Below are 15289 nucleotides of genomic sequence, written 5' to 3'. Positions count from 1 at the left end.
TGTTTTCATTGTGTTGAAACATTTTTAAAAGTGTCAATTTCAATGACATTTAGGATGAAAGAACACTAAAAGACAGAATTGTGATAATCAATTGTTCTGGCTTGGCAGTCCCACAACTGAACATTTTGATATTTCATTTCAAACTTATTTTGTTAAAGATTCATTTTAATAAAATATGCAATGTGGGCTGAAACAATGAAAGACATAATGAAATGTTCACCAGAAATATTAAAAGAAAATAATCTTTATGGACCCCAAGCTCTTTTTAAAAACAAGTAGTTATGAAAAGTCTCTTAGAAATCTTGGTGGCTGATCAAATTAATGTGACTAAGGGCTAGTTTCTGAGAAAACAACACCACACAGGAAAATTATGTAGATGGTGTTTTGCTCCCATCCATAGCACAGGTCAAAGGACTTGATCGATGCTGGTGGTAAACATGGATGATACAGGAAGCTGCACAGGTCAGTAAACCTCTGTGTTGCCACTAAATGGCTATAACCCTGTAGGTGGCATAAAATGTTGAGCTGGTTTCTTCTGCCACGGGTTGAGGAGGAGCCTCTGTGTGGCCACCACTCTTTCTTCCGTGTCATCGGTAATCCCAGGAGGGTCCTCCCACTGTCCTCTCTTCTCTGCCTGTTTGACATCCCCAACGGATGTCCTGCATTGGCTTCTCATGTGGGAGCGGCCAAATCCAGGGCTTTGCTACTGAGGAGCAACATGTTAGCTCAGGGATCATCTACCTTAAAGCTTCTATCTTGGTCAAGCAGCTGTTCTTCCATGTTTAGTACACACCCAGGGCTCGTGCCTTTGGATTTAAAGCAGGATGCTTTGGCTGTGCTGCTTCTGCACAGCTTGTGTCTTTTGCAAAAAAAAAAATAAAAAAATTGCTTTGTGCTCAATTTACCATATATTTAGACAAAAAAAGATTTTGAAATCATAGAGGTATTCATAAAATAGTAATTTCAGTGTCCAACCAACTTTTCAGCTCTTTTAATTGCAAGTGTTAAGTTAGCCCTCCATTGTTGGATGGTTCTCACTTCCAGTTCAAGACGATAACCCCATGGTTGATTTTCTGCTATTAGAAGAAACAGATAGAAAAGAAACATTGAATAGTGATTTATCTCATCAGTTTCCTAGTGCTTAATGCTTTCCCTGATGCTTAATTTTTTTTTTGGTGGTCTTTGGCATATTGATTAGGCAAATGACCACATATTCATGCAGATAGCCTGCTACATATATGTTTAAAAATACAAAAAGCCCTTCTATAAGAGAAGAGTGCACATTATGTATATGTATTTAGTGCACAGAGAAGTTTAACTTGACTTCTGGATACTGTCATGCCCTGAATGAAACAGAGATGTGAGACACACATCTCACTCAGTATCCCTCTGGTATATGTTTGACAATGAAGTATACATTTATCAGTGCTCCTAGGCCTTTGCTGAGTCTCCTGGTTTTTTCAATCTCCAAGGTCTTCTCACCTTCACACCCAGTGAGTCTCAGTCTCCGATTTCTTGTTGCTTTCTCCTTATCAACATGAGAGGCAGAGGAGCATCTGGTTGGGAAAAAAGAGAGCTCCGTGGTCTCTCTGTATTTCTTTGGAGCTGCATCAGAACACGATTGCGGTGTATGTATGATAAATACCCTTGGATGATTTACCAGTCATTTAAAGACTTATTTTGCAGGATAACAGTTGTAAAGAGCTTCTGGCAATATGGAGTTGAAGTAAGATTGGTGAAAATACCAAACCTCATACCTGGAAAGTCTGAGGAAATTTTCTATGTTGCCATTTTCGCTTTGTTAACTACAGACAATGATTGCTTATTATTTATTGCTGCCAGGTATTATACTGTGAAGTAGTGCTGCTTTTTTTTTTCTTTTTTTGCCTTTTTCTTTTTTTTTTTCCTTACCCTGTAAACTGAAGGCAAAGCTTTTGGTTGTTTGCAAACATTTTGATACAGAATTCTGAATTCTAGGGATAACAGCCTTCAGATCCAAAACTGCTTAGACATGATGAAAGGCACCTTTGATATGAGATTTTTGAGATAATGCCATCTGCAATTTTTTCCATAAGATGAACTTGTATTTCCTGTTTCACAACACTATGGTTTGGAAACTGTGAGCTAGACAGACAGAGTTGTTTTGCTATTAGGTGGTTTAGTTTCCTGTGGCTTAATGGTATTATTTTTATTCTTTTCTGTAGGGGGGCACTTTCTTCTTTTCTCTTACAGTTCCCAGAAATGTGTGTATAGGTACTGAACTGAGAAAAATAATCAAGCACTTTAGGACATATTTGGGTTTTGCTTGAATTGACATTGGTAACTCCTTCTTTTTCTTGTCTCTTGTTATTGAAATAACATTTGAAAAAATCCATAAGGAAGTATGCTATACTTAAGAGCAAATACTCCTGATTTCAAAGTGGTAGAAAAATGGCATGCAGAGAAAAATTCTTCTCACTTGAGCTCTAAACTTAACTGCCATCAGGACAGATTGTAGCCAAAAATAAATATGGATTTGTCTTTTCTAAAAGCTTAAATATTTTACTGTACTAACTTTAAAAGAAAGGTGCTTAAACATCTTTATCATGTTAACCACTCTGTGTTTTTATCAGATTGTTTGTAAAATAGGAAATTGTGGGGATTTTAACTATGCTTTTGATGCATTTTGAAAATTTTGGGCTGTCCTTATATGCCATTCTTGTATACAGATTTTATAGCGGCTGAGGGAGTCTATGCAGCCAGCGGAAGTCATACATACAGGTCAGGACTATCAAATGAAGTGTGTTGGTAAACTGGAAAAAAATCAAAACAGTAATAATGGTAAAAATGCATAAACCGCATAAGCCCTACTATATTATAGAAGAATAAATTCAGTGTCTGGGTAATCACTGACGTCAGTTTTTTTGGTTTGCTCGTGTCACTTGGGAGATCAAATTAGTACATGGGAGGTTTTACTGTGATGACAAAGCAGATCATAATCTGTAGATCGTCACATGTCACTGCACCTTCTGAGCGCATCCCTGAATGTTTCTGACTGACATTGGTTTTGCAATTAGTGACACATGAGGACACACAAGTGTAATGTCTGCAGAAGAGAAGCTACCTTTTTTTGGAAATCTGGTGAATGCAGAAGAGGTTTGGGGGGGGTGGCATTTGGGGATTTTTCTCTAATCATCAAACCACACCAATGTAAACAGCCACGTTCCTATTCTCACTGGTGCCCCACCACCAGAACCTTTGCCCAGCCCTGGATCTCTCGAGGAGATTGCCGCTTTCGTTGGACAGCTCAGAAACCTCTCTGCCCTTGTTCTTTTTTATATGCTTGGTTTTGCACCATCTGCAGCAGTATGATTAATATTCCAGGCAGCATTTCATAAAATCTGTTTTTGCTGCTTCTTTGTGCCTCATGACTGACATGTCTTCACTTCAAGGGTGATTTTTCAATTGGCAAGATGAGGATGTGCCACACCAAGTATCACCTTCAGGAACAAGCAATATAAGTACTATAATGAGATGGGTCTTTGCAGAGCCTGTAATTGGTGACAAGGCATGGCAGCTTCGTATCAGACACAGATGTATGACACAGGGCTTATTAATGAGGCTGCAACATCAGAGTCAGGAGCCTTCCAGTCACTACTAGACAGAAGAATGTAATATATTCTGCATGTTGTTACTATGCCCAGAGCCTCCAATTTGCATCACAAAACCTTTAGGTAGGCCAATTCAAACTCATCCAGTATGGGATCCTGCTTCCTCTTAGATGGATTATCAGTGCCGTGGCCTGCAATCCATCATTCTTGATCCCAGCTCTTGTAGACTGCAGCAACAATCATCTCAACTTGCAGATCTGCTCACTTTAATTGGGTTAGTTTAGTAACCTTGCTCGTATTAAAGTCAGCTTGGAAAGAGATGTAATATTTTCAGTTATGAAGACCCAGAAACTGGACGTAGTAAGATTCAATTGTAGATCAAGAAATAGGATTTTCATCGTGTTAAGAAATCTTCATAGAAATATATGTGAAACAAATAATGAAACAAAATTATTAACAAAGAATTCTGCAAGGACACCCACAAAGCAATAAGAAATCTGATTGAAAATTGGTTACTTAAGTTGTTCTCTTTGGAAGAAGGACTTTGATGATTCATTTATTACTGGGTTTGTGTATTCCGAGTTTGTCTTTTGTGTGCTTTTAGTATTAGTTTGAAAAACACTCCTTTTTGAAACAACAAAAAGCATTCAAATGAGTGAAATTTTGGTTAGACAAATAAGATTTTTTTCCTACTTTTAAATAGTAATAGATTGCTGTTAAAATAATGTGGGGTTTTCCTACACACACACACACGTGACATTTTAAGGAGAAGGGTTTCATGTAAAAAGGGGGGGGCACCTTCAGTACACTGACACTATTGTTTTTCATATCTGGGAACAATCCCACCACATTACCTGGCATGAACAAAGTTCTGTGGAAACTGTATCAGTATCATGAGGTTTGCTAAGAAAAAATGGCAAAGAAGATCTGATTCCAAAACACCTTTTGGTGTCAGTCATGAAAAATCTTTGTTCAAGATTTGTCCTTGCCTCAGCACAAAGGCTCACAGAACAGGCTTCATAAGAAGTGTACCTCCAGAGTGATGCCAATTATATTTAAGATGTTAAAATGTAAGTTTTAATTGAAAACACCAGGGTTTTTGATTTGTTTTCAAGAAGTTATGTTCCTGAAGTGACACCACTTACGCCACGAGCAGAAGAGGAGCCTGCCAGGCAGCAAGCCACTGCGCTGAGTCCCAGTAGTGACTAAACAACACTGCAGGCTCAGCCTACAAATTTCTCTTCCTTTGCTGACACTGGCCTTTCAGCCAGTAATTTAGAAGAATTACAGCTGATGCCAATGTTATGTGTTTGTGGACAGTTTCATGGACAAATTATTGAATAACTTTATCTAAAACATAAATTCACTGCAAGAAGATCTGCCTTTTCTTCCAGTTTAGCTTTCACTTATCACTTTCCTTTGAGGCTAACACATTCAGATTTAAAACTTTTTTGTGTGTTAATGATTAAAATAATGACCCAGGAACTCACAGTCCTTTAAGAGGCCAGATGTGGAAATGCATGTGATAAATCCACATAATAAAAGTCTCTTAGTTCTTCTACTGGAAGCCAACTTTTCACTTTTTCTGTTAACATTTTAGGATTTCACTTTATTCTTCTGTTTGTGGCTGTTTTCTTGTCATCTAACTTCTTTTATGCTTGTAGCTAATGCATGTTCCTTATGCCCAGTAACCTGTTTTTAATACGCAACCAATGGCAGAAATGTGAAGTGTAGTGATCTAACTGCTCGGAATTTCTCATAATTTTTTAGAACAAGATCTGATTCTTTCAAATTTAAGCTTTCATTTACTAATTTCTCAATATTTTAATGAATTCTAATAGAATATCACCATTATCATTTACAGGGAAGAGGTAATCTCTTCTCACATATCAAAAGTCATAGAAACCTATCCTTTGACTCTGAAGGACATTGACTAAAAAAGTGTAGTTTTTCAGGGCTGAACCCACATTGAATGGCTTTGAAGGAACTGTCAAAGGATTCATAGCTTATTTGTGAATACTTATTGAAGCAAAGGTTCTATGTGTTAGATTTAAATGTGGTTATCACTTTTACCTATTTGAGCAGAGGTAAGGCAATACTCAGGTGCAAACAAGAAGAGAGGGCACACAGCTGCATCATGTAGCAGATGCTGTAGCCGATGCCTTCAAAATTTTAGGCATTCATTACAGCTTGGTTCTTGCTTTTTTTATTATTCCTGGAGGCCTTTGAAGGCTTGAGTTCTTCTCCATCACATCGTATGGCTGTTGTGTGAACAAAATGCAGATGCATGCCAACCTCACAGAAATCAGCAGAGGGCTGTCGAGCCACCTGGTGTGAAGACCCACATGTCGTGTCACAGGACAGGGAAGAGCCACTGAGCCCCAAAGAGAAAAGCAGAAGGGAGCACTCCTTTGGGAAAAGTTATCCGGCTGTTCCTCAGACTGACCTGATAAACACCACAGTAAAAAGGCAATGCAGTTATGAGCTGAAATAATTGTGGGTTTGCTGGTGGGCTCTAAATTGGCCCATTCTGATATTTTACCATTATGGCCAAAAGGTCCTGTAATGAGAGTTTTAAGTTCTTGGCAGCCTAAAGTGGAACTTGATTACCATCAGCAATCTTAACTTTGTTAAATAAGGACCACATTTACAAACGTGCTTGTAACTGGGCAGTTTCCATAATGAAGCCGCTGGCCACCTTTTCAAAGCGTATTAGCCCGCACTATATGCCCAACTGGCTTAGCTGCTTTGTGAAAATCTGGCAGTCATTGCCGCCCTTTACTGCTTCTGAAAATCAGTGCTGTGATTAAATGTCCATCCATCTTTTTCCTTTCTTTTCAGTTCTAATTTGGAGTGGATTTTTCTATTGTCTTGTTTTTGTTCTCTTTCTGGAATATCATTAACTGTTAACCGAACTCTGGCTTTGTTTTAGAAGGGGATAAAACAGTCAGTGCTTTTTAGCTTTTCTGAGTTTGCTATGACACAATTGTTCACCTATAAAAGCATAAATTTTTTGTTTGCTAAACAACTGCTTAATAACCACTGGTAATTCTCAAATGGTGGGATAGGTTGTGATCTTGTAGTCTGTTTTGTAAGTATGGTCCTTTGGATTTCATCTGAGTCTCACCAAAGGTCAACAAGGCTCTTGTAAGGGTTTACCTGTATAACCTCAGGTGTGCAAAATGAACCCACACATGCACAAGGGACTGGATTGGAATTATTGAAAAAAACAGTAATGTAAGGGGTTCCCTATTACAGTATAACTTTTATAGATCACAAGAACACCTACAATGTTATGCTTTGAATAGTTTATGATTCTTTTTCTCATTTTTGTGCTACTCAGTAGTTAGGATGGGACAACCAGACATTTTACTAGTCATAGGTGCCACTTATTTTACTCATCTAAGGGGCTGGGCATGCAACATGTGAAACAGCTGCAGTACTGCAGCAGAAAACATTTGTGTTACTGCAAGCATGAATTTATTACTGACAATTTTGAAACAGAGAGGTTTTTTTAATATGTTATTCATTACAAATTGACACTTGGGGGAGGCTTCAAACAAAATGTACAACCAGTTTTTTGCCCTGGGCTTGATGTGTGTTTCTTGTTTGTCTCTGTTCACTGTACAGTTCCACTTCTGAACTTATGAACTCATCTAAAGGCCATTCATAGAGTATTTAACTCACTACATTTCTGTCAGCAGAAGGTGTTTGTTTGACCCATTTGGATCATAACCTTCCTTTATCAGTCACATCATCCATCAACCAACCATTTATGCATGTTGGAAAACAGACTATCCTGTGAGTAAAGAACCCCCTTCCCAAGCAATGCAGAAGTGAACAGAAAACTAACTGATTTAGGACAATTTGTGATTTATTTTTATTTATTATTTATTATTATTATTATTTATTATTATTATTATTACTTATTATTATTATTACTACTATTGCTATTATTTATTTATTTATTTACTTACTTACTTACTTACTTACTTATTTATTTATTTATTTATTTATTTATTTATTTATTTTCACTTGCTTCCCCTGCAAGAATAGAAAATACACCATGGTAATCTGGGGACAGGAGAAGAACCAGAAGAAACAGACTACAATTTTGCAAAATTCATGTCTTGAACACACATTTAAATGCCTAGACAGCTGACCTCCAGGAGATTTTCCAGCTTGCTTTATTTATGCTTTAGATGATTAGGAACAAAGTCAATAAAAAGATGTCAGTTTTATATCATTTTACCTCTGCTAATGTCAAATTATACCTGCTCAATTCCACCTAGTGCCTGCAACAGGCTAAAATGCAGAATAGATAGCTTTGGCAATTAGGAGAGAGTCCCACTTTCACTTTCCTCTATCCAGGACAGTTTTTAATTGCCTCCTGCCTTGCTAGCAGCAGTGACAGGCCAGGTAGGACATGTTCCTCTCAGAGTGGACTCCCCTGGCTTTCTTCAGCACCACTGGAGATAATGTTTGGCAGGTGAAAATGACCCTGATAATTCCCTTGTGCTGTGGAAGGGCTTTAACTACCGAGCAGCTGAAGAAAGGGCTTACGTTTTTTGAAAGAAACAGAAGACTCCTGGTAGCTGTTCAAATCAGATCCTTGTATAAGGTACTGAAACACCAGAAAGATGAGGTTGTTTACATAGAAGGCTGTCCCTTCCCAGTACCACTTCTTTGTGTGTGATGTATCTCCTTTGGTGACATCTAAGCCTCCTTGTCTACTTATGTCAGGAAATTAACCATATAATCTTCAGGCTGCAAAATCCTCCTTTGAGGCCAGAAGTTGAGAATTGCAATACTTAGCACTGAGACATTTGCATGGGGAGGGGGAGGGAATGAGTAATATCTGTTTGGTTGCTTTTGAAAAAAGCCACAACCAAAAACAAGTCTTAAATCATATAGCCACTGCTCAAAAGCAGATGAACCAGATCCTGTGAAATTTTCAGCTCTTGGCAGTTATATTAGGTTCTGAGATTTGATATAGAGGGTCTTCTGTCAACAAATTTATTGCATCCATCATGGAGTGTATCCAGGGGATTAAAACTTTGAAAAAAAAAAGTTTTCCTTCCCCCTAGCCTTCTTCTATGCAAAGACACATTCCTGTGCCTTTTTAGGAATACAAATAAGATCAAGATAAGCAGTGAGAGGCAAAGTCTCAATACAACTTTGTCCATTTACATGAGATAAAATTCTAATCTCAGTGTTTATCCTGGCAGATACTGGAATTTATGTGGAAGTTTTCCCACCTTTAACTAACAGTTACGGAAAAATGGCTCAAATAGTTATACAGCTGTAAAACTTGTAAGTAAATTAGAAAATAATGTAGAATGTACTCAGATTTTAAACTCTTATTGGATTGAGCAGAGGCTAATTAATGCTTGTTTCCTGGATACGCTTTCCTTCCCTTAAATTCTTTTTTTCTGTTCCCAGTGCCTTAATCAAAATCTGTTGACACTCAAAACAAAGACTCCTGTGCAGATCTAGCAGTTCAGATGAACTATCTGTCCACATGGTGAAGCTGGGATATTGGTTTTATCTGCCCTTGTTAAGCCCCATGATTTGCTTCTCAGGGTAGGAAAGGAAGCGGGGAGTAGGCAAGACAGCAGAAGCTGCTCAGCACTGCTTTCAGAAAGGTTCTGCTGCCAAAGGAAGGACGGAATACAGAGGCAGCAGAGGGCAAGCACATACAGGAAAAAAAAAACCAAACAAAACCCAAAACCAAACAAAAAATCAAAACAACAACAAAAAAAAATGCCAAAAAACCTATTCGTCCTGCCTGCAGAAAAAATATAGGTATGAAAAACTAATAAACCTCAGAATTCTTCACAAGAATCACCAACTGATGGTTAGACTACAGTAATCTCCCTCACCAAACCAAAGCTTCTGATGATAAATTGCCTGTCCCAATGTCACTTATTGCTCCTCCACTTTTTTAATGCTTTGTTTCTTCCTTTCTTTTGGAAACTTCATATCCCATAAAAGCCCCTTTTGAAAGCAGCTGGGTGTACTCTGTGTAATGATATTATTTTATTTCCTGTTCTTATCTCTTTCAGAGCAATCCTGGCCTTCTTAAATTCTGGGTAACATGGGAAGTCTGCAATGCCTTTGGCGAAATAAGTAGCAGTGAGACCCCTGAGCCCTAAACACATTCAAGGTGAAGGTGGAGAACAACTCCTTTCTGATACCTCAAAACACTTCACATTTCCAAGGGAAAAACACAAAATCCTCAGAAAGGAAAGATTTAACAGTCCCTTAGGTCCACAATATTCCTGAATATGGGAGAAAAAGGGTCTCTTGGACTCCCTTAGCTGTGCTGGCTTAACAGTGAATCTCAGGGTTTGCTGGATGAGAACATTGTGCTTATACCGTCTCCTGTACTAGGATCTATTACCAAGGTAAGTTTCAGCACCATCACACCATGTCCATTATAACCAGGATGGGCTGCTCTGGAGGGCAGCACCAACACTCTGCATGTGAAAAGAACTTGCCCAACTCCTCTTTGGAGATCCAAACCCTTGGGAGATGGGCAAGCTCTCCCTCATGCTTGGGAGCAGCCAGCCAGCAGTAGGACCCCAATTAAATAGCATTTTCAGAGAAGCTGAATTACAGGTCAGTAATCATCCTTATGCAGTCAGTTTCCTTGAAAGAGTAAACATCAAATGACCTGTTCTGTGACGAAAATCCCTTCAACGGCAAGGTTTTACTGTTCACCTCCGTCAGTTTAACAGGTGAGGAAAGTGTTTTTTCTGGCTCTCTCTAGTCAGGTTTATTTGTCTAAGCACTGACTTTTTGTAATCAGAAACCTGTTTAAAAGTCTATTTATTTCATTCCCATCTGCTAGCAAGTTTCTGAAGGAAGCTCATGTGATGGGAAGAGATGACTATAGGAGAAAAAGAAAAGTTTGGTGGATGCAAACTAAAGAATAAAGAAAAGTGCAGATGACCATTTCTTTCATATGTACAACAAAGAAGAAAAACAAATTTTGCTACATGTTGAAAAAAAGGTTGAGGTTCTTTCTTGTTTCTAAACAAATGGGGGGCAAAAATTGCTGGTTTAAGCTCACGTGTTCTCAGGACTAGCTGAAGCTGAACCCTGGCAGTGTGAGTTTACCCTTTTCAGTCCTGACAGTGTTATTGTTGGAAGCCATCCTGTCACAGAATCATAGAATCATTTAGGTTGGAAAAGACTTTTGAGATGACCAAGTCCAGTGCTGTTAACCCAGCACTGCCAAGCCCATCACTGAACCATGTCCCTAAGTGCCATCCACATCTGTGCATTTTTCAAACACCTCCAGGGATGGTGATTGCAGCACCTCCCCGGGCAGCCTGTTCCAGGGCTTCAACACCCTTTCTGTTAAGAGGTTTTTCCTAATACCCAGTCTAAACTTCCCCTGCTCAATGTTTTCTCTTGTAGTGTTTCTTGTTATCTGGGAGAAGAGACCAGCCCCCCCAGGGCTCGAGGGGCGGCCCTGCTGGCCACGCTGCTGCTGACACCAGCCAGGGCGCTGCTGGCCGCCTTGGCCACCTGGGCAGCACAGCTGGCTTTACACAGCTTAGTGCTGGTTCATGGATCTATGAAAACCCAGGCATTTCCGTAGATTTTACCACCACTACGAAGCTGTTTATAAACACAGTGTGCTGGAGGACAGATTTGCATTACAAACTGTACCTCCCTACACGTGCCGATCTACAGAGACTCCCATCTCTGCCCCAGCCTCCTGTGTTCCCGCCTGGCATTTGTCGGGAATCTCCCAGCACCGACAGAAAAGGGCTTTTGTAACTGTTGGCAGGAGAATTCTTCCTGTGAGAATATTCTATATTTCACCCTAAAGGCTTTGAAGAATTTGCTTACCATGGCACAATTATAGTAACAGAAACTTTAGAGGTTTGTGCTTACCTGAGGGGTTGTGGGGGTTTTGCGTTTCTTTGAAATGTGCTACAATGTTCACATTCTGGTTGTGCTAGAGAAGTGTAGAGATTTCATTTAACCTTCATGAAAAGCTTGCACCATCTTGATGGTTGGTTGTACCTCTTGTGCCTCTAGCTTGCCATGTCATTTTTCTGCAAATTCTTAAGCTGCCCCTCTCATGCACAGTTCAACAGTCTCACTCCATGCAATTTTTGGTGGAGAACAAAATCTAACTCAACCAGTTCCTGGCACCAAAGGAGGTTCACAGTTAATGTTGGAAAACGTCTCTGCTGTGATCTTTTTTCCTCTATTAGCTTCTATTTTAATCCCACATGTAGTTATCAAGCCATAAGAGTTTCATAAATATTTTACTGTTCACATTCTTAAAAAAAATAAAAAATCTCTAGCAAGACCAAATGTCAAATCTACGTTTTGAATGTGGTACAACGCTATTTGAACTAGTGCAAAGATGGAGACAAAATTTAGGGTGACATAAAACAGCAGGGACACAGGCTGGAATAAAAACCAGAAGCACAGGCTGGAATAAAACCATCACTATATGTATGAGGAACCACAAGAGAGAAGATGTGGGAGCTTGCGAGTCACACGTTCAGGAAGAGGAAGCAGAGGGAGAGCAAGCAGAGCAGTCATACCAAGACCTTACCCAGAGGTGTTTGCCAGCATGGATGAGTGAGCAGAGAGTGGAGCGTGCACTGTACACCGTTCTTCTGGTGCTTGGAAGGTATCAGCCAGCCTAAGCTGCTGTCTCTGTAGGATCAGTCTCCTACGGCAACAAGAATAGTGTCAAGATTATTAACATTATTAGTTAACTACAGCTTATCTAAAATCATTCACATTTTTTCACACTTTTTGTATTCAAATATTCCAAGTGCGTTAATTCCCAAGCATATTTAACTGCAAAGGCAAGAAACATTTTTAGGCTGACTAAACACATAGCAGCAGCCCTGGTCAAGAATCTGAAATTAGATTCAGTTTTAAGGATCGGCAATTCAGCAAGGATCTAGCATTTTTCCAACAGTGGAGAAATCTTTCTCCTTCTTTCCTGGTGATTTGCAGGCCACTGTGGTTTCCCAAATCAACGTTTATGGCCCTGGGCTTAGAAACTACACTCTCCAAGAAATCTGGTTAACTATGGACGCACTGCTGCCTATACATCATCTATGACAACTTTAGAATTGTCGCTACATGAATATTCTGAATATGAAGACACATATTTTATTATGCTTTGCAAAACAGATAATTACTACCATACTTAGGAATGAAAGGCGAAGGAACAGCTATTAATGGCGTAATGATTTACAGCCCAGCTTTGCTTCCAGACTAGAAGACTCCAAAATTGCATGACTATTCATTAAAACTTGCAAGTTCATTAAAGACATGGTAAGCTTTCTGAAAGTCTTATTGAAAGCCAGAGACTCCAAAGGTCCAAATTTCAATGGGAATTAGGTATATGAAGTTTTTAGGCACTTCGGGAAATCCCACAAGGGCCCATATATAAAACAGAGAAATACTTTATTTTTCATTTTCAATGCATTTAAACGAACAAAAGTCCATGTCTCATAGCTGCTTAACGTGACTGTGGCCTTTCCTGTTTAAACTGAAAATTCTTCCAGCCCCAATATTTCTGTGTTGGCACATCTCTAGAACAGCCCTGGATTCGGTACCTACCTGGGACCTGCCATGTTTCTGAGAAGCTTAAGAGCCTGCCTAGGCAGACACTGACTGTTTTGCAGTAAGGAGCCTTTGGATAAAGAGCAATGAAGAGCATGCGAGAGATGGGAAAGGGCTAGAATACAGACCTGTCCTTTCTAGTAATGTCTTTTTGTCTTCCTCTACGCAGACAATCCTTAACAAGAGGTCTTCAGGGTCTTCCATATGTAGTGCAGAGACTGGGGGTCTGAGCTGCATAAAAAGAGGGGAAAGAAGAAAGAGGATGATGTCACTGTAACTTCGTCATTTGCGGCCAAAGTTCTTACAGCCAGAATCTGGTCTGAGAAGGAGACAGCATCGTCCACTGACTGCTGTGTCTTGTAAAAACAAATTATGTCAGCTCTTACAAGCACAAATGTGGATGCTCTTGGCCTTTGTTTCTGGCTCGGTCTTGTGGCATCCCCTTAGTATGCAGAGATTTCATTGCCACTTTCAAAGAGGGTAAGGCACATTGCCACTACCAGATACATTATCTGTGTTAAGTACAGACACTTCTGGCTTGTTTGAACAAATCCATTTCTAAATATCTTCCGCCATGACTATAAAGGAGAGTGAAATAAGACTGAGCAGCTGACGTTTAGGCTCTACAGCAGTCCCTGTCCTCTTCTTGTGGCAGCAGGGCTGTATACCTGGATTTGGAGCTGTCACTTGTTGTATACCTGGATTAGTAGCCACAATACTTTGCTCTGCCACAGTTACACAACAGTTTACTTAGGACTAGCCTAGGATGTTTTCCACTGCACCCTGTTGCAGACAGTGAACACAGGGTCCACAATGTCTTAAGTGCTGTTGGATATGTAACCATTTGTCTTAAAGATTTTGATTAGATATTGCTTTAGGAGGCTATGGAATGTAGTTGTTAAAAAAACCCCAACAACGCACTTCCTAAAGAATAGGTACGTGTGTGTGTTTATTATTTTTGTGGAAAGAGATGGGAAGGTGAGTCAGCCCCAAACCAGATTGTACTTTCAGTATCTCAAAGCTACTTCACTGGAGTCACATAAACTTGATTTCAGAAGAGCTTCTCTAACCCCCATGAACCTGGTATTCTTGACACAGTTTGTGTCACCTAGTGACATCTCTATCACTGCAGAACTAATCCGTGGTCTACCATATTTTCAAATCCAGTGGCTTGGGAACTTTCCTTGGGGCTTCTGTGGGGCTCTTTCATCTTTGATGTTCTGTCATTTTTCTCCCCTTATTTTACATATGTGCTAGAACAGAACGGGTTAGCCCAACACATTTATGTCATTAACAGAGGGTTTGTTTTTTTATGATGAGTGATATCATGTAATTTAATTGCTGGGTTTCATAAGTAGGGTTAGTGATCTCTCCCTACTCCAGATCAGTAGAGATACCACAAGGATTCCTATCATATGGTGCACTTAATTATGATAAATAAGCAGGGATAAATTAAGCCTATAAAAGGCCCAGATGGATATTATATTTGCATTGTGAATGCATGCTATGATGAAAATATGGCAGTTGGAGGGCCCCTTTGAAGCAGAGCTCTGGATCCACACTTAATCTGTATTGTAAAAAAGATGTGAACAGTAAATTCAGCAGTTCATGACAAGCATATTGGAAGATTTTGGCTTCAGCAAAGAACCTCATTTTAATTTGTGTAGAAAAGGATGGGGGTGGAAAGCCCAGGCATAAAAGGTCTGATAGGTTTAGCTGTCATGTAATTTTTTGGTCAGTTGCAATTGAGACTTGAGGCTGAATAAAACCAGACGCACTGGTGTTGTTCCAAAGTTCCAGGAAACCTACCTGATTTACAAGTGTATTTGTATTTGGACCAATTATGGAGTGCAGCCCGTACAATTGCTATGCAAGGTCAGGAAAGATGTGGTTCATGTTAACAATATGACTCCACTGGGAAACCGGCGGTTTTACTCACTTCTGCTCATGAATAAATTACATTTTTAAAAAATTCATAGGAGACAACAAAATCATAGGAAAAATAGCTTTTGCATTTAGAAAGATAGCTTACTATTGGGAGCTGAACATTGCTGAACTTCTCTAAATCAAGTATAAAAATATCTTTT

This window comes from Falco biarmicus, chromosome Z (genome assembly GCF_023638135.1).
Source record: "Falco biarmicus isolate bFalBia1 chromosome Z, bFalBia1.pri, whole genome shotgun sequence".
NCBI lineage: Eukaryota > Metazoa > Chordata > Aves > Falconiformes > Falconidae > Falco > Falco biarmicus.
This window is presented reverse-complemented; position numbering follows the sequence as displayed.